The sequence below is a fragment of the Pygoscelis adeliae genome, unplaced genomic scaffold (genome assembly GCF_000699105.1).
Source record: "Pygoscelis adeliae isolate BGI_AS28 unplaced genomic scaffold, ASM69910v1 Scaffold256, whole genome shotgun sequence".
NCBI classification, from domain to species: Eukaryota; Metazoa; Chordata; class Aves; order Sphenisciformes; family Spheniscidae; genus Pygoscelis; species Pygoscelis adeliae.
This window is the reverse complement of record NW_008824996.1, coordinates 1460584-1486543: the sequence shown is the minus strand read 5'-3', so window position 1 is coordinate 1486543 and position 25960 is coordinate 1460584. Positions and strand designations below refer to the sequence as shown.

Genomic DNA, 25960 nt, shown 5'->3' with positions numbered 1-25960 from the left:
CTGAGGTCCCAAAATAAAAATATATGTAGGGCTGGGGTACTAATTCGTGAAGATGAGAGTGGAGGAGGAAAGAGAGGCATGTCTTCTCCAGTGCATGACTTAGCCTGGCACCACGCCACAACATGCTACAAGGCCCACTGACAAAGCCACTCAGAGCCACTGCTCAGTACGTTATCAGAGCAGACTAGTTTTGAAACTTTGCAACATAGACTTCTAGTTCATCCATTTCACAGTTAAATGTTGATAGCCACTTCTGAATGGCAGCTTTTGTTGCTCAGGTAACTGATATAACATGCTTTCTGACTAATCTGCATTTCTGTTTTGCCTTTTTCTTAATATGAAACTAGTTAGTTACTCTCACGCTTTATCTCACAATCCTTATAAGGTTTAAAGCACCGAATGAATGTAAAAGACCCACCTGGTAGAAGTCATGCCATCAACTTGATATTACAATAATAATTTATTAAGATTTTGCCTAAAGTAATACAAAGGATGAAATCTCACATAATTCTCAACATTCAACACATCTCCTTCTACTGCCCAGTGGCCTTGGGTTCTGATGAACTAAGTTCTAATAATGAGCTCTTCTGCACATAGTACTAATGAGAGCAAGAGAAAAACGATGCTTTAATTATAGGGATGAGTAGCGCAATATACTGGTTTATTCAATTACTATGTTTGACACAACGGAGATTGGAAGGTTGATTACTCATTGCAATTTAGGATGAGTCTCAGTTTGAGATAGAACATAGGAAGTTTCTCATTTTCTACAGTTTGTTGGAGAGGAACTCAAATAATATCTGAAAGAACAAATTTAGAAACCTAGAAAAACTTAGACCAACCCCCTTCCCAAAGCAGGTCCAACTTGCTCAGGTTTCTCAAGGACTTTTCCAGTCAAATTTTTAATATCAACAAGGATGGAGAACTTACTTTGGGCAACACCTAACATCTTCCATCACGTTAGAGTTAGCTGGTATCCTTCTCAGTACAAAATCCCAGCCTTATGGTAAATATATGGCTAAACTAAAATGTAGAGAAAGACTCTGTAGCTCTCATTTGCTTCAAATACTGAGCTTACTTTGGGCAAATATTTGTATCAAGTTTTTTGTTTTGTTTTGTTTTGTTTTTTTAATAAAGGTAAACACAGAACACTGCTTTCCTACAAGAGGGAAGATGAAGTTAGCTGTGGTTCCCTCATTTCTCAAACCAAAAAAGGATCAAATTAGGGCCAAATTATCAATGGAAATTTCCAACTAAATTCCAGAATTACTGTTTAAAAACCTGCAACTTACCCAAAGCCCAGCTGAACACTGCAAGTTGCCGTGCTGCTCTCTTACAATATAAATCCAGAATATCTTCAATAAAAGTGTAAAAAGATGCAGACTTCGATCCAGCATAATCCAGCCTACTACGTAAAACCTAAGTTGTTACAAGACGGTGTGAGGATGCTATCTTTCAAAAAGGGGAAAAAAGCGTGAATTTTTGCATGAAGAGCCAATATAAAACGTTCCTACATTTTTATCTGAACAGGCTCCTCATAATTTTCCTTCTGCTTTTGTATGTATACCCTTACATGGCATTTTTTTAATGTGTCATTTACTAACATAACATCATGGTGAGATGGCTGCATCTGCACAGTTCTGGACTGGCCTTCCAGGGTAAGATTTTAACTTCTATATTCTACCCAGTTTCCTCAGGAAATGTGCCTCCCAGCTGCAACTTATGTGAGACTCTTGCCAAAATACAATACTGGAAATACAGACTTAAATTACTCAGGGAAGACATTTTAAGAACAACTTTTAATTATAAACAAGAGATTTGGGGTTTTGTTGCAAAACTCATCCTCGATTTTTGAGAGGTGACCATACTTCTTGGTCCAAATTCGTATTTTTATTGTATGTTGGGGAAACTTGTATCTTTTAGCATCTTAGATAAAACAAAAAAATTTAGTGTTGAAACTAATGCCTCTGACGTGTAAGCATCCAACTTCATTCTGTCACATGTCAGATATCACCATATTTTTATAAGCCTGCTGCTCAAGAACCTAGGAAATGTTTCTGTGATTTTTGTTAAACTGCTGATGTACAAAAAAATCTATTTTTAGGACAGAAACATGAGAACCTTTCCTAGGCCTAGCTTTCTTTTTTGATCTAGGAAACTATTGGCTAAAGAAATCAAAACATTATGTCTGGTCATTTCAAAATGCTATCTTCAAAAAGAGGAAAACTAGCTTCAATTTTTGTATGAAAATATAATATGAAATCTTCCTGCATTTGCATATGAACAGGCTCCCGATAATTTCCTTGCTGTTTCTTTACTCACCACAACAAGGGGAGAGAAATAAGGTCATCACACTCATTACTGTAATGGCAATTACATTAAGAGTAGGAGTTATTTGACCTTTTCCTCAAAGGTTTATAGGAAGATCGCATTTACAGACCATAACACAGCATAGTAAGACATGAGAGAGAAACTGACCTCATCAAACATTTTCTTCTAAAATAACAGGCAAGGTCAAAAGAAATTTCCGAGTCTCCTACTTAAATGAACAGCGTTAAAGACATTAAAACAGACACACAAAATTATACTGATCACAAGAAACCTGTTTCTCTATGGGTGTTAATGTAGTAAAATCTTGTAAGTGCCAAGCTGCAGACTAAGAGCATTACTAAATCAGACAGCTGACCAATATTTTTTCATCTACTTATTAAAGGATTGCGACAGGCCAGCCACAACAGTGGCTGCTGAACAAGGACATAGTCCACAGTGATGTTACAGCAGAAGTGGGAAAGGCGCATTATAGTTGTTTTCATAAATATATTCAAAAGCCTTTCCACTTGTTTGGTTAATCTGGACTAAACACCAAGCTTTAAGACAGATCTTGAACCTCTAAAGTAAAGTAGGGCTTCTTCAGAGAAAGACTCATATGTACACACACAGAGGCACAGAATATTATTTTACTGTAAACTTTATGATCTGTTTTTTCATCTTCCCAACTAACTCTGTACTCAGGTATATAATTTATACTTAAGAAAGAGCAATCTGCGTGCCTTCACAGAGATCCTGCTGTACCAATAATCCTTTTTAATAGATTACTTGCACTCAGGGAGGTCTACTTCATCCACTGCTGGAGATTTTTGCAGGACATCTGGCTGTAGTCCCCATCACTATAAGCTTCCGATAAGCATAGGGCCATACAGGCTATGTCTGCATCAGGAACTGCTGCGGATCAACAGGAGCAGATCGGTAGACAGAAAAGTGTTGTGCTGAGGATGGGATACCTACAATATAGACTGCTGTTGTCAACCATCACTCCACTTGGAAAATAATCTGGAATTTAAGCAGCGTACTAGTGAGGCAATGGATTGCCTTTCTATCAGCTTTTCACAAAAATGGGAAGGTCAACGAAATAGTAACTAAAGCTTTTCTTAAAAGTTACTTTGGTAAAGGCATGAAAAATAGTTATAGATATATCATCTTCAGTAAGTACATTTTCTTTCCAAGAAAACTTCCTTTTTAAAAATGAAAAGGGTAATTAGCTTGTGGCCTACACGTAGAAAAGACAAGAATGTTCTTTTCCAAAAAATTAAGATAGAACGGGAGACCGTTGTGGACTAGAGACTACTTCTCAGTTAACTGGCAACCAAGGTAAAACGATGCCCGTTCTCATCCTTCACAAGTATCTGTTCGTAAACCGATACTTTTTATGGCATGAAAATGAATTGGAAAAGCCTCTCTCCTCCACCTCCCTTTGGTAATGAAATAACTGCCAGTTCCTAAGTCTATTTAAAGATTAAAACAATAAAGCACACAATCATGTTCTCATTCCTCATGCCTTTTTGGTTCATAATGTTATTCCAGGAGGTGTTGCATTATTAGTAGCTCTCAAAACAGTAAAGTTAGTTGCAGCAATAACCTGTTCACATTGTAGTAAACAACTATTTTCTTTGGCAAAATATCACTCCTCCTTTTCTCCCCAACTAAGGCAAGCTGAGTAAGAGGGCAAGGGTGATAAATGAAACTAAAACAGAGAAAACAGCTGAACAGAAAAACACAATACAGAAACATGAAAAATGGTAACTCCTATCCTTTCATTTTCAAAATAACACATTTCAATGACTTAAGATGGCGATTACTAGAATGTAAGTAAGTATTTGCTGTGCTCCCAAGAACAGCAGTAAATACCAACAGTATTATTTGAAACCTCTGCTACAAGCACAAGGTATGTCAGCACATGCTGTCCAGAAACCACACAAGCCCTTCGCATAATGATGAAATCTTTGCTTCGGCAAAAGGAATGATCCCCATATATGAACCTCAACTATTAAATCACCTTGTTAACTGGGAAGAGGAGGGGAGACGAAGGGAGGGAAGGAACAGGAAAGTATTTTATAGCTGTCCTTAAATGATGGATTCAGAGACCAACAGCTGTAAACGTTAAGTCCCAACAGCAGTGCCACATACTGCCATGGAAGGATCAGCGCAGGCCCCGTACAAACGACAGGTAGGGAGGCAGTGTGTTTAAAAGCATGAGACTCCTGGCAAGAGTCAGGCAGTTCGATTGATTAGCTACGCTGTTTTGTCAGTCAAAAGGGTACCACCACAGAACAAAAAACTTTGCTGGGCAGTTTGGGTGTGGAACATCTGGAAGAACTGAAAACAGCTTTCTTTGCAAGAGTTGTGAGAATAAGGTGGTGTGAATGACATCAAGCCAGGCCAAAATCTCTAGAGAGGTACTGCCGCAAGAACTTCATTGATGGTATTTTTGATTGGACTAAATAAAGCAAAGTAGAAATTGTTGTTTCCTGATTTTTTTTTCTTAATTTCTGAATGCCTGACTTTGCTCTGTGGTTTAAGTCTGTCTGTGGTTGGTTGGGTTTTTTTCCACACCTCCTTCTCATTAAAATTATAAATTGACTGACATCTGTTCCTTCTTTTCAAGCATCCAAACTCGGTAATCCCATAATCCTTAGATGGGAAAGGACGAGTATTGAGAAACTTGTCTCAACTACATGTGAGACACACTACTGGACATTTTAGCAACCAATTTAAAATCATTGGCTTCAAGTATGTTGTATCAGAATTGGAGGCAGCATCTGTAACTTATGTTACCTAAATACCCAAGGGAAAATTTTATCAAACCTAAAAAGCTGGCTGTCTGCATAGGCGGGCCAATCTGTAGTATTTCAAAAAGTAAAAATCAATATTGTGATAGTACAAGATGGAATAGACACTATTAGAACAGCTGGTATATAATTCTCACTAATGAAGAAGTATCACAGCACATTTATTGGTCACAGGTAACAGGCGACATACATTACAGTGTCTACCTGATCACACAAAACATATGATAAATCCAAATCAGTAAGCAATTTTGCCAAAGAAAATTCTTACAGTACACATTATAGATATGAAAGACTGGACAGAAGAACTTAATCTGTATTAAAAATTTAAACTTTTCAATATTTTAAAATGTACTTTAAAAAACAGATTATTAAGCAAACCCCAAATTATGTTAATTACTCTGCCATATCGGAGGTATAACAGTTAAGTTGAACTGTTGTTGCTCAGCTGGTTTCTCATTTCCTAATATTTTACTCTACTATAAACAATGAGGATTTTTATTTGCTTATTTCCTCTACTTTTCCATAGCTGGCAAAACTGATTTGTCTTACAGCCATTAAGTAATACAAACCCACTCCCCAAATATCATACACTTGCACGCCAAGTGATATAGATTTTGATGCTAATCAGTCCTTTGGTGCATTTGTCATTTGCAGCATTTTCACGGTAATCAAGATTACAGGAAACATCACAAGAAAGTGTTAAAATTACCCAGATTTTTTTTTTTAAGTTTCTATTAAATATTCATTCCAAGAAGAACAAGAAGACAGATGATGTTACTCTCCAGAATACTTTTCTATTTATTTTTTCGCCTCATCTCTTCGCTGCTCTAGATTATAAAGGTTACTCATTATAATTGCTTCTTTACTGCCATTCTCTTAGATAATTTCCACTTGAATTGTAACATTTTGCAGTATTATCAGCCATACATTCTATGTTATGGGAAATGTGACTACGAAGTGAACTATCATGTATGCTACCTCTTGGGCACAGGATTTTTCCCAAAATTTTGTGTTTCCAAAAGAACTTCTGTTATCTTTCCACTTTTTACATCCAGGCATAATCAAAACTTGCTGAAACGTTCAAACAGTAGATTTTAATAAATTTCACCTGCATTAAAACTAAACACACCATTTGTAATTATTTTTCAAATCATTCCTAACATGGACATACAGCTCACTGTATTCATCCTCAAACACAGAAGAGTTGCTATTTTGAGACATATTACTTAAGAACTATGATAAAAAGTCTTTTCCAAGTTATATGTTGGATACATACGCACACATACCAAGCAAGGCAAAAAGGTGCTATAGAGCCCCGAGAAACAAACACAGGCTAGACGAATGCCAAGCCTACAAGGGAACGTACACATGGTTTCTTCCTGAACAGAGGACCCTGTGATATTTTAGCTTCCAGTAAGTAACGTGTACCTAGTGTACAAAATGCAGCTACAGCGCATATATTAATTTAAAGCATTATTTTATTATCCCACAACAGATGAAAAGTACAGGTATAGAAGCGAAGGATCTCAGATGACTGAAGAACTATTTCGCGAGCTTATAATTATCGATGGAGATCAATCACACACGCACCTGTAATCATCACTGTAAATAAAGTAAGTTTCATTTCATAAAGACAATTTCAAATGTTCATATTGCCGCAAAGAAAATGACAAAAAGATGAGAACAATTAAGATAAACTGATAGGAACATTCATACTAGTACACATGCTTTCTACTGTGTCTGGCACTCTTCCCGTTCATTCTCTTTGCATTTGGGTGCAAAATAAATACTGACCATCAAAAAGCAAATGGTTTAACACTTGCTATATAGTTCAGATGCTTCAAAATGAAGTGTCAAATCCAGATCACTTTATTCTGAGCGTGCCTTTTGCAGATGGGAAAGTAGCGGTTTAATGCAAGTTACTCATACTGAAAAAAACAGACAAAACAAAATCAGTTTTGCACTTCCAATGAACAAGCAGAGAGAGGGTGAACCAGAGCAGCTACTACAGACAAGAGGAACGTTAACAGCTCCCGCTCCTTTCTTCTCTGTGCATTACAGCCTGCAGCTTCCTTGTACCATCCCAGGACGTGCAGTCACGCTACAGGAAACGCGCTTCCAGCTCCATCCTTCACCCGGGCCTGAGAGCAGCAAACCAGGCTGTACGCCGGGACGCTACAGCCGTAGCAGGAAGCACTTGGAACAGTTTGCTGTTCAGATACCCGTTTCCCATACCCACTGCAGAAAAGGCTGCAGGCTGGCTGGCAGCCAACCGGACCATACTGCTTTGACTATAACTGTAACTATGAAATGGTTCAAAATAAAGAAGAGGCACGATAGTAGTGATTCCTCAAACTTTTTACTTGGATACTAGTCAAAATACTTCTATCATTCATTAACATGACCTTTACAACAGCTTTTGAATTAATCCCTAACTGACTATCCTGGGATTCTCTTTACATAAATTCTTTTGGCAATTCTAGGTATATCAATGACAGACTATAAAAGTTATTTTGAATGCTGTCTTTATCTTAACTCTTTGGGTTTTGAACAAAAGTGAAAAGAATGTTATAGTGTAGGATGGGGACGTGAACTGGAAAAAATTAGGTTTTGGCCCTAGCAAAGCAAGCATGTAGTCACTAAAACATACTCATCTGAACAAGCTGATATAAAATCCAAGATTCCTTAAATCTCACCACTAAGGGTATGCAAAATATCAATCTGCAAATGCTTCTCATATATTAAACGAGGTACACGGCATATGACAGCCTACTACTTCACCAGTTACTCCATTAAATCAAACAGTACAGATCCACACTGTATATCTACAAGTTCTGATGATGACTGAAGTGCATGCTCATCTGATTCCACGCGACAGGATTTCAGTTCTTGGTTTTATTGCTGTTTTAAGATTATGATGGGAGGGAAAAGGAGGGGAGGGGGGAAAAAAGAAAATAATAATTTCATGACGTTCTCAGGAGTCCCCTGGTAGCCAGCTGAATGCTCACAGCTTCACTCCTATGTTCAGTAATTTTGTGATCTTTAATTTCTGGATGTTTGTCTCCAGGTGGTCACGTCTGTCATAGAAGTAGTGACACCTCATTTTGCAGCCACAGTAAAATGTCAATAGAAGCCAGTTTTAATGTAGTAAAAGTGCTACCTAATGCTAAATGAACTAAAACTTAAGGCTCTTTACATTCTTAACGTCTTTTCCCTACTTGTAGATTTGGCCCAATAACACTTTCATATTTGTTTATATATGCACATTTACATACACACACAAACGTATCTATAGGAATAAGATGTCAGAGTAGCTTTGAATGCACGTAGCAAACAATGTTACAACAGGCCTTAAACAATGAGGATGAATCAGTCATTCAAACAGCATTATCCCTTTGGAATGTGAATGGGACAGGTTGTCATAATTAGAGACTAACATCACACTATTGCCAGAGTCCCAAGACTACAAACGAAAATGTCGCTCTGTCTTTTCCTAGCTTTCCAGTATTTGGCATTGCCACTAATTTTTTACTTTTGTTGTGCACAGTAAGATACAGAAATAATATTCCCAATTTAGTATTTACAGATACTGGTGTCTATATTAAAAATTGTTTGGTTTCAAACAGATTATTTTTATAGAGTAATCAATCGTTACAAATACCAGTTGTTTATTGTTCCAGACATTTGCCTAACAAGTCTTGTTCAGCTGTTTATAAACTTGGGACCTTTTCATTCCACTGTTACCCTGACCTGACATGAAAACTTGCTGTTACACCCTGGTATTTCAACAAGACACTGGATGAAACAATTTAAACTCTCTCCTAATTATTGGTAATGAATGTACTGCCAAAATATGGTAGTGAATGTATTCATATTTGCAAATATACTGCTTTATAATTATGGTAAAAGACACTGCTTAATGAGATAAAGACAAACAACTCTTTCACAAAAATAAATAAATAAAAAAATGTATAGGCCCGCTTTTACAGTCTTCTCAGTCTCCAGATTTTATTCTGTATTTGATTAATTTAATAAACATTTCACTGAAACAGTAAGCAGCCCTACCTTAAGCACTATCGACTGCATATTGAAATTTACAACAACCTAATCCAGGGAAAAACAAGTGACCTACCCAGCTTTCAAATTTCACCTCAAAATACCATTTAGCTTTCAATATATAATCAGGTTCAAACTGCTTATGCGAATGCAGCTAATTGCATCCTCTAAAAAGGCATCTGAAATATGTAAAAGATTGCAAAAACAGTTTCTGTAAGCATAACAGAGTCTATATGCATGTCTGTGACACGCTTTTTCACAGTGGCAAGTACGAAAGTTAACCTTTGAGACTGAATACTGGACTTGAAGTTAAGAAGTTGTTAAACAATCCATGACAAAAACTAATGTTTGAAATTACAGGAATAAAATAAACTTCCACTCAAAGTGCATATATCTTGATAGCTCCAAGGAGTTCAATTACTTTTAATGTACAGGGAAAAGGTGAGATTTTTAGATGCGAGATAGAAAGATATGAGGCAGACAATTTGTTTGTATCATTAGTTTGTGACAACAATTCCAGATAAAAGCCTAAGTCACTTTGTCCCCTTCCCCCCCCATTACATTAGGGAACAGTCATTCCAATGCTGTTATAAAACTAACCTTCTGAAAAATTCTAAAACTAAGAGAAACCTAGTTAAAATATTTGGCAAATCACTAATTAATATCTAGTAGCATCTATCACATGCTCAGCATTATCATGACATTGGAAAGAAACCCATCCTGAATCACGCAGCTCACACCCTAAGACTGAGACAAAAGCAGCAGAATAAGTTGACTGGGAAGTATTTTTTGTATTAACTATGTATTGTATTAAATTTGAATGGATTTTAGCTAAAGAAATAACCTAAATTGACCTAAGGGTGAAATAGTTCTCTCAATGAAAAATATCACAGTTTGGGATGAAAAGAGAAAACAAGTGAAATTGTGGGATAGATGTTATAAAGGAAGAATAGCCTCAACATCTAAGAATTGTAGATGAAGCTCTTTGAAGTTTCTTCCGCTAAAAATACTGTCGAAAACAGTGATTAGCATGTAGTCGCAGTATTTGTAAACACATTTTAAACAAGAACTAAAACTTAATTGTCAATTTCAGTTGGAATAAAACTGGACAAGTGCATAAAAGGAAATAACCTGGTATGTTGTTTTAGTAAATACTATCTACATAAAAACATTCAGCCTTTTCAACTGAAAACTGAGTGGCAGTTTTAAAGTCTAGGTGCATTGTACAACTTTGCACAATTGCTAAACTATCTGTCACATTAAAATGCCAGACAAAGTACAATTCTGCTGTTATTTTTAAATTAGTTCTTCTAATAGTGGATCTTATTTGAGAAGTTTGGCAATATCCATTTCAGGTCAAATACAGATAAAATCTGGGATACACATTCATTTATATTTTCTAGTAATTCAAGTCTCTTAATACAGATTTACATGACATTATTTTTTCTTAGGGAAATGTACACCCCGAGACAGTATTTGTTTTATTTGCAGGCTTCAGACAATGTTTAGTGAAAAAAACAACTCCCCACTTGAAGATTTTTTTCTCATACTCAAGCAATACTTTAAGATTAAATTCTCTGAAAGCCTCTGACACTCTCAACAAATATTCCCATTTGGAAGTGTCAGTTATTCTGTAAATAGAAGACTTCCAATCCATCTTTCCTGCATAGGGACCTGCTATTCTAATGAAAAGGGCTTAGAGAAGAGCAAATTGTGACGCTCGTCTGTTACTGCTTTAGTTACAATGCTGCTGGCAGCGCAAGATACTTTACTGCCAAATTTGTAAATAAAAGCAATTTCCTTGTTCTGTAGGTCCTGTACTTTGCTGATTAAAAAAAAAAAAGAATGAAGAAAAGGTTTTCTCCCCCTCATATAGTGCACAGCAACCCAACACTTTTTAAAGGAAGGCATTTCCCTGAGCTGTGCACCACAGAACTTCATTTTCACCTTGTTACTTCTCAAAGCTAATTTTTGCTTAAACATTTTATCACTGAATTCCATTTGAACTTAGTATAATACTAGTAACTGGTATCAGTTATCAGTTTAATGTATAACTAGACTAACATTAAGTAATAAAATTTAAAAAATTCAATTATTATAATCCACAATTTTCTTTAGTATAGTATTTTCCTGTTTTAATCACAATCCATTATTTTGCCCTCAGAAATTATGACAATAAGGTAAGAGATAATGGCATGTCTAGTTGCCAACAGATTAGCAAGGTATTATTTTAATCTGTAAAGTACCATGTACACTGATGCCATCGCAAGAAGCAGAGGAGGAGAGGTAGGAGTTATGCCGTGGGAGAAAAAAATTTATCATCCTTCTGGAAAAAGATATTCCTAGCAATAGGCTTTATCACACTGTGCCTACACACAGATCTGGAGGTCTCTGCTTTATTGGGGTTGTCACAGACTGATGATGCCCTTTGGATAATGTAACTGAAGCACTTTCAGGAAGCATCTCCAAGCACTTGGCTCTGGCTATCTTTTGGTAACAAAAAGGAGGAAAGTGGAAAGAAGTTAAGTTGCTCTATGACAACGAAGCTTTGTGGATTGATGGACCGTGTGCTCCGGTCTCAGCAGCAACTTCATTTCTCCTCCCACCCAGCCATCACTCTAAGGCTCCCAAAAGATCCAGTTCCCATCCCGAGCCCTCTAATCTCTCCCATGTTTCCTCAGACCTACATCCTGAGGGCCGCCTTGAACTATTCTCAGTATGTGCTGGCTCAGGAAGGAAGCTCATCAGAGTCCATAGCTATTTGGTCTGCACTTCAGCCTTTCCTTTGGCAAAGGAGTGAATTTGGCTTGCTCTTCTCTAGTCCAGCAGCTATCTCCAATATGCTTGTAAGAACTTGTGTAAGAAAGAATTTGTAAAATAAATAACCAGCAGAAAATAGATATAGGCCATCCATAAGTGGAACAAAAGACAAAAACAAAGTATCATATGACTAGGATTAAACTTGCAAATTCAGATCATATTTTAAATTCTTTTCAAAGAAGGGTTGGGAAAGGTACAAAAGCAATGAAAAGAACAAGAAATCAGCAGTGTATGCCTTAAACGCAAATTCAGTCAGTGGTTATACCTGGAAGAACGGTATTTTTCAGATAAAGTAACTGCAGGAAAAAAAAAAAATCCAGAAGACTACAGTTTGGATAAGACAACAAAAGGGACGATACGGTCAAAAGATAATATATTTAAAATAATATGAAAACTTGATATATTGCTTCATTTTAACTTTATTTTATTCATCAAGATGGTAGCTAAGATGAATATTCATCTAAAAATAACTAGGAACCAAGAGCTTCACACAGGAATAAGTGATGTAACCGGTGGGAGAGACATGCAGTTATCACCCCAGTGAACATAGTACCTTTTTAAATGACAGTAAGTGCTGGTCGTCTTTTGTGCTGCTGTCCAAGGTTTCAGCCTTAAAAAGATGGCTAGTAGCTCTTTTCTTTGATGAGCAAAGACACTCATTGTGTTCAAGGATAAGAAATAATGGCCTACAGAGAAACATCTCATTCCATTACAAGTATACATAGTGACCTGCAAGCTGAAACTAGTATCTTTCACTTTTTTCAAGAGGGTTCTAATTCTGTCTTCTAAAAAGTATATTAATTATTGATAGCCTTTGGATAATCTGCAAGTCTGCCAATTTCATGCATAACCTACATCTTCATCTCAGTCTAGAGCAAATAAGGAAAGAAAAAATATTATATTTTTAAAATTACAAAAAGGATTTAAAGAGGAGCTCTCTGAACATATTGAGCTATTCTTTCCGTAACTCTAAGAACACTGGGGACGTTCCAAAAGACTAGAAGAAATGAAACACTGGATTTTATTTTTTTTGAGAGTCAACAGACAACACAAATAATTTTAAGGCCCCACATCCTTCTTCTGATCTCATGCAGAATAATCTCAGAGTCAATAAGCAGCTTGATTTATATATATAAAAATATAATAAAAAGATAATGCTAATTAAAACGAACTTACAGAGCATAAGCCACTTTTAAAATTCACTTATAAATGTAATTTAAAAGTGTAAGACTCATTATGAGTGCAAGGCATCTAACTTGATACTAATACATTCTGATTAAATAGAGTTTTTAATGCTGGATACATTAAACTGATTTATAATCCGGTCAACTGAGCTGAAAATGCAACTCTGAGCACAGAATCAGCAATGAATAGGTGCATTTTCCAAGAAACACCACAGGGATGAGTTATCAGCTCACCATCTCTTACTATTTTTACCAATGGCCTGGAAGAAAAACTCATCACTGATCAGGTTTGAAAAGAATGCAGAATTTGTGGGAAAGGTAGCTAAGGAAGAAGATGAATCAGAGAAGATTCAGTTCTCCCTCTAAATTTGGGAGGATAAAAAAAGAATCAAATAAGCCACATTGAAATGGAAGGTCCCACCTTAGCTGAAAAAATGCAAGCTATAGTAATCAGAAAGGTACTACCTTCTCTAGTAAAGGAAAGGTTTAAAGTTGTTTGAGAAAAGGAACCTAAAATAATTGACACTACAGCCATATGTACAATAAGAGTATAATTGTGTTTAAGTCATTAAGACATCAGATCTTGTTAGAACAAGCAAGGCTGTATTATCCTTCTCCCTCCCCCATAATCAGCGCAAGCCAATAATACCAAGCCACATGTAGCCTGTTACATAAGTTCTCAGTTTCCCTATGTTCTGGGAAAACCAGACAAATTATCCCTCCATGCCTAGAGGCATATGGGTATTATTTTAGGGTTTTTTTTGTTGAAAGTACATAGTACTTTAGCAGGATTAGTTTTCTCCCCAAAGCTTTGACCTGGAAAAGTAAGAATTTTCAGGCATATGTGTGTACTGACTTAGAGAAAATACAATTCGTTATGCTAACTAACAATAAAGAAAAAAAAGTACTGGCGAGTACCTGGGGACACCATTAACACCTTAGAAGACACTGGAGTAATTTGACTGATGCCATTATTGCCTAATTACTATACTAAAACTGATAGCAAGTTCAGCAAGTAAATTGAGCACGACTTTTAGTATCAGTATTTTCTTCTTTCTAGCAGTTCTTTGCTAGTGTCTATACATATTTCTTCACCAACTCCATCATTACCACACTATTTTACTTCCCAACCACATAAGTTCAGTTTTCTCCGTACTTCTTCCTGTTGCTGAAGAAAAACTAAATGCAAGAGTTTGAATAATCTCATTCTTTGCAGGTACCTACCTATTAGATACGTTTTACCATAAAGAATTCAGCAACACGGAAGTTATGAGGCTTCCCTGACAATATGAGTTACTGAATTACATTAACTTACAGTCTTTCTATGGGCAGTCACACCATTATTATTTTTTTTTTAACCTCACATACACAAACATGTCTTTACAGAGAACTTCTAAATATCATTAGACAGGTTTGGTTTTGCTTTTGGGAGTGGGGGAGTTAAGAAGAGGGGTAAGGTAAAGGAAAAAAAAAAAAAGAAGAATAAAACCTGTTCAAAATTGTGAACTGAATTTTCTTTCCCTCAAAATTTTGTCCATTCCGTTGTTTCCCTTTTATGTATTAGGATGTAACCCCTCATAGTCCTGTATTTCACTCTAAGCTCCCCCTCCCCCCAACAAAGCATCAAAGGTGTTAATGTAACACAGCGCTTAAAGGTGAATTGAGCTCCTTACAAAAGCTGTCTGCCTTCACAAAACAATACCACAGAAACATACCGCCCGCATTTACAGAATTCTTTCTATGTACTAGATCAGGAAGCTTTTACAAATGTTTTTTCCCCTCACAGCACACCCTTAAGAAGAGAAACCGAGCACAGGGTATTTTCCACCAAAGCATGTGTCACTAATGCATGGTATATTCAGCTTCAAAATAATCTTAATATGATGGAGGAAAGAGTCAGAAAAAAGTCTGTATTAACCTTTTGCATCAGGGTGGAGAACACCTAAGTAAATCGCAGATCAGCAGACACGATCTGAGGTTAGAGAGTATAACCACCCGAATGTGAGCATACAATGAACGTCACGCTGCCACAAAAGCGGCAGCCGACATACAGGTGTGTGTCAGCTGCAGACTCCGGTTTGCAAAAAATGCACCAGTACCCGTTGTGCCCTACAAGCCTTGACAAGGTCCAAGTTAGAATCCCGGGTCCAGTTTTCAGCACAATCGGCCACGAAAGACTGGCACCAAATGGAGGACATTCGGAATGAAGATAAGTTTTGGGAAACAAAGTGCGAGAGAGACATTACCTGCCCACACATAAAAGGCTGCTACAAAAAGGAAGGGAATAAACTGTTCTTCACGTTCATAGTAGACACAGCACAAAATAAGGGGCTGATACTGCAGAAAAGATTTAAGAAAGAAATTTAAGAAAAAGGACACTTTCTGATGGAAGGGTTCTTCTGACTGCTTATTGATGGCAAAATAAAGCCCCCATTGCCCCCAAACCCCAGAGATTAACTTATAATTGTAGGTCAGCAGGCCAGTATCAGTAAAAAGGGGGTAAGGAGGTACAACTTCTGTAACTAAAACCTCTCAACAAATGCTATTGATAATACAGATTGCATTTTCTAGCTGTTTTCGACAGCACTTAATTGGTACCTACTAAAGTAGGTGCGTTGCCTAAATGCCACTGTGCAGTTTACTTCAAAATATATTAGTATCCTTTAATAATATAACAGATACCTCAATTTAATATTTAAGAAACATGTGTCCCTATAGAATGAGATTTCATATTACATACTATATACATTTAATAATTACGACATGTAAAATTAATCTGATCCACCATGCTTACCCAATATCTACATATTCACTGTGCTTTTCTTGTAAGTTTTCTTCTTTTAAAGCTCAATTTTTAGCCTGCCACTTCTTTATCAAACCAAACAGTTAAAAAAATTTCAATACACACTTCACCTTGTATCTACTTATTTCATAAATATTGTCTGCTAAGTGTTCTAAATTGCGTTCCAAACATCCAACTTAGAGCTTATAAAGAGCTCTTGCCATTTCAACTTTTGAGAGATGTCATCAGTCTTGACAACTAACTGATTTGGATCTCTAGCTACTGCTAGATGATTAAATAAATTGTGATAAAGATAGCTTTTTCCAATTTTCTAAAAATTATTAAGTTGTAGGACCTCTTTCTGACATAGGCTTTGCTATTTATCTACTGGTCTTAGATTCATGGTTCGGGAAGGTAAAGAAATACATTATACCGGGAGATACCCTTCCTAATGACCTTCTGACAGATGGGGGAAAGCTGAAAATCTTCCACATTTATAGTAGAGAGTCAATTTGTTAAAGAGCACTATTAGAGTCAATTTATAACTTAAATAGTTTAACAAGTTACCAGATAACATTTTAATACAAGTCTTAAATAGTTTTATTTACATAGGACCAATTCCATTGAATTTTGCTTTGGGTAATTTGGAGATATATTACTGCAAGGTAATAAAATTTCCTACTAGTTCATATAAACCTAGTAGTTCATAGAAAACCTACCAGTTCATATAAATGACTGAAGTGCACTGCTATTTACTGCATTTCCCTAAGTGTCAAACAAAAAGCGTAGACATACTACGGAGACCTTACAACATACAACTTCAGGAAAAAAATTCCCATAATGTTGTTAAATTCCACAGAGTTTGTAAGAACAAAGATTTTAATGTTATGATACATCTACTGTGACAACAGTGTGTGCTCTTTGCTGGTAAGTGCGGGCAGATCGCCAGGTTTATGTGTGCAGATTAACAAATGCAGATTAGCAGTGTTCTTTTGTGCTATATTGGAGCAGCTGCGGCATTATGGGGAGTACAACTGTATTCCTTCACCCGTCAGTGCGGTTCTGTCCCCTCGTTGCTGTGTGTATGCACTACACAGAGCTGGCAGTGAAGCTCTCCTTATGTTTACGTGACAGACCCACACCTCCTGCTAAAACCGGCTCACTGTTTTCCATAATAGGAAGAAAGCAGTGCTCTTAACCAAGTAATTGCCTGCTACAACCATGCAAGATTTTTAGCTTTCTCCTATCCAGCAGGAGAGCATTAAGAAAGATTTATCTTAGCATAATTTAAATAAACTAACTGATGAAGAAATACCTTCTAGGTAGTCTGTAAAATAATTCATAGATTCTTCTTTTTCTAAACAGCTTAGTTACTATACTCCAAAATATACTTAACCTAGCAGAAGTTAAGACCATTCCTAGACATTTATTTAAATAACCTTTTCACATATTTAAAGAGATACAAAGAAAGTTCACAGCAGCCAACCAACTGCCAAAAGCTGAACCACACTACTTAACAGTGCTGTTGAAACAGGAAGAAAATGTTCTTAAACTGTGTTTAACAAAATAGTATTTCTTTCAATGATAATGAAAATACTTCTGACCCGTTTAGAAAGCATTTTCTACATGGTATCTGGCATTCTTCACAGACTTCAATTCATACCATCTTTCATAATTTATACCTCCTCCTTTTAACTGTTTTTCCTCGTTGGGCTTCAGGAGTGGGTTTTTTTGTCTGTTTTTCAGGTTTTGGGTTGTTTTTGTTTTTTTACTAAACTACCTCCACCCCCCTTTTTCTTTTTTCCCCAGGTTAACAGCAACATAAGAAGGAACACTAACTAAGAATACAATCAGAAGCTCTTTGGTTCAAAACTTTAGTTTGCTCAAGGCAGAAGAATACCAACTATTTTTTTTAGCCCTAACAGCACTCCTTGTTTCCTAATTAGCGAGGAAGTGAACAAGGCAGACAACAGTCAATAATGATGCGCTGCTTTATTTTCTCATGAAAGACACGAGACTGGACTTTGGGAGGTACTACCTTCTCTTGAGGTACACGTTCACTTTATTTACTGTCATCATTCCAACAGCAGCTATACTGTTTATTTAGTATATTGGATTGGAAGGTGTGCTGCAATATTCTCTCCTCATTTTAGTAAAAGATTAAATGATATTGCCACAATTTTACATTAAAATAAACATGAGATAATGTGCTGCTACTGCTGAACATTGCCTGCTACATTCATCTGGCAAAAGCAAATGTAAGGCCAGTCCTGTATAGATCAGGGATTTCATGGCGGTTCTGAGAGCACACTTTCAATGCAGTACAAGCAGCACAGTCTATTCAATAGCTCTGCACAACTGAAATGAATCCTACAAGAGCTGTTAAAAAGAACAATCAGATTTTGTTATTTTCCAGGCAAGGATTCTTAGTGGTACAAATTTGAAATGCCAGCTACATTGCTGGAACCCTGAATAAGACCAAAATCCTACATAGATTTTTCTACTGAAATTAAGGATACAAGAAGAAAACAAATTCACAAAAATGAAAATTAAAGCTAGAGAAATATAGGCGGCTTTCCGTTTTCTTTTGTGGGGAGAGTTGCAAACAAGAAAGCAAGTGGACGGGATCATTTTTTTAGCACTAGAGTTGCTGGAAAGGACCAGCAAAGAATTCCTCCTTTGTATTCTTTACAGACATAACTTTGGTGTCAGTAGCTCTGCTACCTTCCACATCAGCTGCCGCACTTGGTGCACAAGTTGAGCAGACAGCATTCCATAAAAATCCCAAGGATGTTGCAGAGGACTTCGTGGTTATCCAAGTCTTCCACAAATTTCTGATACAGATATCTACATTATCTTTGGGAGTTAGTTCCTACCTTTATTTGCAGACAGTCCTTGTTAAACAGATTTCAAAACTGATACTCCAAGAATAAATGTCTATTCTCTCCCACAAGAGATCTTTCTAATAAATAATGGTCCTTTACTACAATTTTTCTTTTCAGCTATTCGTAGGCTAAGATACATATGAATAAAAGTAAGCACAGCACAATTTAATTATGTGATTTTATTTCATCTGCAGTTTCTTTCAACTGGCTCCGAGAAACACAGAAGTGACTCAATTTGACTGCAGCCAAGCTAATAATTTACAGTGCAAAAGAATGGCATTAGTAGCAAATAACCAGTCATAGAGTTCAGTTTCAGAAAAGGAGCAGGCCTAGATTAAATACACTCTTCAGTCCCAGAAAATTACCGAAATAAAACAAACCCTAGTATGACTCACACCGATAACCTGTATTTGTTTCGCACACCCTAAATTCTAGACAAACATACTGTAGAACACATCCCAAGTCACTGCTGCTATTTACACAACACAGAAGAAAGCATTTTCTACATCCAAGACAAACATAATTAAAAACAACTGCAGGCAAAACAAAATCCCCAGGTTATGAGTCAACATAAGCTGCATGAAAAAAGCTAACAGGATACTAAGTTATAAGCTAAAATGGTAAGAGCAGAGTAAACTTTATGAAGAGTTATAGCAGTTACTGTGACCAAAGCGTGAACTGGCACCTTCTGCTTGAGGGAGCTTGGTATCCACATTGCTTTACTATGTCAAAAAGATGTTTGTGCAGTGCTGACTAAAGTGAGATGGTTTATCTGACACAACAAGACCAACAAAAATACTGGATCACTGTTTTCAAGCAAATGAGAACCTTACAGGGAATGTGTGTGAAGAGATGAGTCTGAAACCCAGTGCCTACAGCAGAAATCGAGCAAAAAATATGGAACATCTAAAGATTGTATTATCCCAGCCCAAAGCCACAGCTGACTGGTTCTATGAGGCACATTAGACTAAACGCAGGTTCTGTTTCACCACTGTATTTGCTTATTATTTTAATCTTCTGTGAAACATACTACTATGTAAGATGCTTAAATATCACAAGTCAGCTAATATTAGAATCTGGTGTTTTAACCAACAAATTATGGTATCTAAGGACTCAAGTCAAGTAACTGCAAATTCTTTTTACATGTCCTCATCTAACAAGTAATTCACAATAGCACAGGAATGGAAACTTGTTACATCATGCCTAAAACCAGAAAAAAAAAAATTCTTTAGGGCAGAAGCCACATCTTATTTCTTTGTTCTATGAAGTGTTTAGTACACTTCTTGTTGCCTTACAGAGTTAAAGGAATTCTACAGCATGAAAACGCAGAGGCTGCAGCATGTAGCTGCAAGCCAACTGGGTGAGCTGCTGGAGTCCTTCGTCAAGGATAAATACTCCTCTGATGAGAGGGACTGTCATTTCAAATGAATGCAGTCTGCCAAGAGAGACCAAAAATCTGGATTGCAGGATGAGTTAACCTCTTATTGTCTGCTATCTTATGCAGAAAGAGATGCGGATTCTGGCTATGGTTACAAAACCAGCACTATCAATCCCCCTTCCTTCCACGTAAGTTTTACTGGCTGTGACTAACTTAGCAATTAGTACTGCACAACAGAAAAAGCAAAACTGGTGCAGAGGTCCCAGGAATCGCCTCTACTCCCTCCTCAGGGGATTCACTTCAACCGGCTATACTCGAGTCCTGTGAAATGAGTACCCCTTGGCAGGTGGGCTACTGTAGGTGCCATCCTAGAGCCCATCTTCCAGTTTAGCTGCTGAAAGAAATTGAGTTTGTGCTCCCTGAGATGACTCCAAACACAAACCGGAAGGGCAGTAAACTGGGAGAAATATGGAGATTTGCCTCAAAAGCGCGCTCCTGATCACAACTAAAAACTTAATACAGACACACCTAATTATACCTCAGTTATAGTCCAGATTCACAAACTGCTACAGCGAGAATTATCACCAGGCTTCCTCACAGAAGACATCTTCAAGGAAGAAGGTAATTTGCAGCTAAATGGATAAACAATTTGCGTGATAGCACACTACTTTTTATACTAAAAAACCATACACATGAATTATGTCTCGGAATTAGGAAGGTAACAATTTTTAATCCTACCAGCTATTACGGACTTATTGCTGGGGTTTTGCTAAAGCCTCTCATTCCCTTCGCATCTTGGTCGACAATTGTGGAAGCGTATGGAGGATTTAAGTGTTTCTTGATTAATGACAGTACTTTTCAAAAATAATTATACATGGGTGTAAGTTTAAGGTAGCTGCTCAGCTGGTTGACATTTTTCTGCAACAATACTTTTCCAAATTAGAGTTCAAATTTACACAGAAGTTACACTTTTTGATTGCATTATGCCTAGTACAGTTTTTATATTTTCCCCATATTGAGAAGATGATACAAAGAAGTATCTGGAAGTATGGCATATTTTCCTGGAGATAGTGTTTATATACAGGGTATTCACTAACCTTTTTCTAGTCGCTGAATTTTATTTAAGAACTAAATATCTAAAACTGCCTTTTTTTTTTTTCCCCCAGAAACCTTGCAAGACAGTGACTTGTTTTGTAAGTCAGATGAAAATGCTCTATCAATATACAACAATAAGGGCAGGAAAATAGATTTTTGGTGCAAATCTGGTAATAGTCTGTAACATTACTGTATCTGTACACCCCCCAACACACACTGGTTTTAAACAGGTATTTAAGATTTGACATTATTACCCTTCAAGCTTGAAATTTAGTTGGTCTTGGCCCTGCCACATTAGGAAAGGGACTGGGCAGTAGAGAAGTCCACAGCTTGGGTAATTACGCAACTTCAGTTTCCCTGCAGAGTATCAGGCAGCAGAGAACTAAGATGCTGATTCTTTATTCTTTTCCCCAAATGGCAGACGTGTGTTGCAGGGACTTGGGGGGGAGGGAAAGCATTTCTTAATTCCTCACTGAATCTGTTTATTCTTCCCTCCACTTGAGGCAAATTGAAAGAGATCACCAGCATATGAATACAAAATGGCCAGCCTGATTAAATACCAGAATTTTCATAAAAGGATTGGGCTTGTCAAACATTATTCAGTTGATATAAAATTATTGCCATAATGCAGAAGCTTGTCTACAACTATCTTCCTGTAATAACAGATATATATGTTTTTTTTAAGCATAAAGAGATCAAATATGTATATGAGTTTGGCTCATGAAATAAATGTGAAATTTAAAAAAGATAAATCAACACGGAAATATAGAAGTTAATCTTGACTTGAACAGTGATCTATGCATATAATACCTGGAAGCTTTAAAACAAAATTATTGCATAATTATCAGAACCATGCTGAATTCTTAAGCTATTTCTGATTTCTATAGCCTGTCAAAATCTCACATATGATTTCCATATGGAAATGCCTGCTTAAGACAGATTTTTTTTTTTTAATGCAATTGGAACTTGCCAACTGAAATAAGTAGCTTTGCTCATATTTTTGCAACTTAGCTTTCATAAACTTTTTAAGCATCAGGTAATTCCTTTTGTAATCCTGACCTGAAGTATAATTTTCAGGAGAAGAATACTCTGATTCTTGGTTCAACACTGTTTCAATTCCAAGCTCTAGACTATTTCTGCACTGTTTAAAGTCTAATGTACCAGAGCCAAGACCATATGAATTTCAACATGGAGAGTAATAACATGGTATTTGGTTCTTTTGCTCCCCTACCAACAATAAAGGCAACAGGATGATCCTATCAAATAAGAACATTTAACAAAAATAAACATAGAATTAAGTTTTAATAGCTTGCAATACTTGGAGAACAGAAATAGAGATACCACTGAATAGTTCTATAGTGTTATCACAAGATGCAATCTCTCAGGAACAGGCAGTTTCAATTACAAGTTTTTAAATCAGAACAAGCCTAAAGAATAACCTAGCTTTCAGTTTTACCAGAAAAACAAATATAAGACACGTGAACAAACCAAACATAAGAAAGACTAAAACAAACCAGGCTCCACATGGACTTGCCTACCCCTACACAGGGGAGGCTTTAACAGAAGCCTTTGCTCCTGTTACTGTCTTAATTTCCTAAGCACCTCTTTCCTAATCCCATTCCACTGGAGGAAACTCATTTTTATATATACATACACATATGTATGTATATACAGATATACACATACAAACACAAAAATTTGCAGCTTCTCAAATCAGATACTAATGCAGCCAAGTCAGTCATGACTAACAAGGAAACTACCATCTATCCTGACCCCAGTGCATAAAGAAACACATCCATTTCCTAGACTTTTCAAAGACTGTAATATATAAGGTGCTTCCTAGAAAAAGGTTCAGTTATAGCTATCTAAGAAACAGAGAAGGCCAAAATTTGACATGCCTGCTTTAGAAAGTAGTCACAAACAAAGTAAATCAACAATTCATCGCCACAGCCATCACTGCTACAGAGTACAAGGAATTCCAAGTGTTGACCGCAGCTACATGCATTATAAAGCACAAGTACAATTAGAACATTCCATACTCAAATCTCTTTCCATATATTTTATAATATAACTCACCCCTTTCCAGCTATAGAAACACAGTACATCTGAGCAGACAACAATAAATGTCCTCTAACAAACACCAACATCTTTCCCCTATTTACAGGGAAGACAGGCTAGCAAAGAGAAAGACTACCGTACTATTTTCTATTAAATTACTCAAAATTAGATTGAACATAGGTTTAAGACAATCTGGTCTACCAGAGGAACGTATGAGTTAATTAAATATGCAAACTTTCTGGTCTACGTAATTGAAAAAGAAAAATCATTCCATGCTCTAAAACAGGATATACATCTTACTTTGTAAGACTTGTAGAAACTGCGACATATGGAACACTAGGAAAAGGTACTGGAAGGCATCAAGGGGATAACTTTAAGACTCTGTCAATACCACAATAGCTGGATTTGAAATTCTCTGCCAACTTTGCTAATTGTATAATAAGGAAAAAGGTTAAGACTTCCCAATTAAAATGTAGTGTTGCTGCTAGGAACTTGTGTAGGGGCGTGAGCACGGCATGACAAATTAAAACTCTTGGGCTTAGAATATTAGTATTGAGACTACAGTTTCACAGCCATTTCTTTGGTACCAATTGTTTTAGACATGGCTGCCCTTCTGCCCAAGCCAGTTGTGTTTCCACTCCGGTGTTCCCTCTCATTGTCATAGCCCAGCTGCTTGTGAACTAACTCAACAGCATCAGTACACTCATCTGTTGCTGGTACTGGAGTGGGGACAAGTGACCTGGGCAGAGTAGGAATCTGGGGACGTCAACTGTTATGACACCGATGCTTGAATAACTACTTGCTGGACTACATCTAGACAACACAGAAAAGAAAGATGCAAACATCCACTCAAGCACAGGGGAAATGAAAAATTGCTATTGAAATGCATTTTAAGCAACATTAATTACTGAATTAAAGATCAGCAAACCAGAGAATATTGACACATTTTCTCAACTGACAAATCTGAAAAGAGATGCCTCTTACAACTACTCTAGAAAGGGATCAAATGAAAAAAATCAAAGGGGAGAACCATAGGCTCATAAACGCAAGTCAGTAACTTTATCTTCCTTCAGAGACAAGAACGGATTTAAGTTCTGTAAAAACACAGTCAGGAAGTTTGTTTCTTAACCTCTTAAATGCTTTGACTTCTATGAACATTATAAACCCCTACTCCTAAACCACCCATGACTGTTGCAAGTGTCCTGCAAATTTTGTATCACTTCATTATGTCTTTTATTTGCTATCCATAGCTTCTTTTACTAAAATGCCACTAGTTTTTTGCTGAGCTCTCCTTTTTAAAAGGGATATCAAGATCAAAAAAAGATCTGGCAAAATTTCAAGATATCTGCATTCACTGCTAACAGCTTAATCATAAGGAAAAAGTGTCTTGACTAGTTTTATTACTATTGTTGAAATACTTGTATCTTCAGATCTTAAGCATTCTATGAGCAGGAAAGAATTTTCAAATAAAAAATAAAGTGGATGTAAAGAATTTAGCCTTTGTATCACAGTAACTGACTACTGCCATTTCTAAAAAACATTTGCGCAAACTAAGAGGCCTAATGCTTCTTGGCAATACTGTATGGAATAAATCATTAATTACTAATTAGTAGCTTTGATGTCACACCTGTAAAGCTTCTACAACTTATCAGTTGATACCAACTGATCAAATAAGAGAGATTCTCTAGTCATATTCTGCCAAATACTTGTTAGTCTTCTTACATGTTAGTAAACACAAGTTGCTAATAAGCTGACAATAAAAACATAGCTGTATTAATTTTCACACACCTCCATTCTAGCAGCATCTACAGGTCACAGGCCATAAAAGTATGAAAGGACTTAAAACAGAGCAGTCAGCCAACTCCAGAGGGTAGATTCAAACAAAAAAGACCCTGGGAAAACTAGACTGCGAAGTCTAGATTCAGCTAATGGATGACAGAAATTTACAGAAGTCCTTTCCCTATTAGGCATTTTATTCCCTGTGTCCAATGTATTCTGATCTGAAAAGACCAGATTGTGCCATAAATACCTCCAAGTATAGTAGGAACATTAGTTCCATTGATATCACAATAACACTTGCTTGTGATTTCAAGTGAGCAAGCTTAGGTTCTGTATTACAACGGAAATTGCCAACTCAACCTTTGTAGTCTCATACTTTATGTTTACTTAATTTATTTTCTATACAAAATATTAAACAATAAAAAGGTGAAAATAATTTTAAATACTTCACTTTAAATATAGTTGAATCTTATTCTATCATACTGTCATTTTATAAACAACCTAGAGGAAAGAATTGGCCAAATGTAGCCATCCTTTCTACAGATTTTTTTTTTTAACTCAGCTCCAATCAAGGAAGAAAATCCACGACTTAAGAGCTTAGTAATAGAATCATTCACCTGTTGAATTAATGTTTTAATTAGCAGCTGTATAAAGCAAAGACATATTATTCAAAGTCTCCATGAAAGAATATACCATTGTTGTGTGTTTTACATTGACTTAATATGTAACTGGTGACTATTGAATGCTATTATGTTGAATTGCCTATGTCATCAAAACCTTTTTTTTTTTAAGCTTTT

The 25960-nt window shown here is 36.4% G+C and overlaps 1 protein-coding gene across 1 annotated transcript in view; it reads right to left on the bottom strand.

Moving 5' to 3' along the window:
- CAMSAP2 (calmodulin regulated spectrin-associated protein family, member 2) overlaps positions 1-25960 on the bottom strand; it is a 92859-nt gene that overhangs the window by 53930 nt on the left and 12969 nt on the right.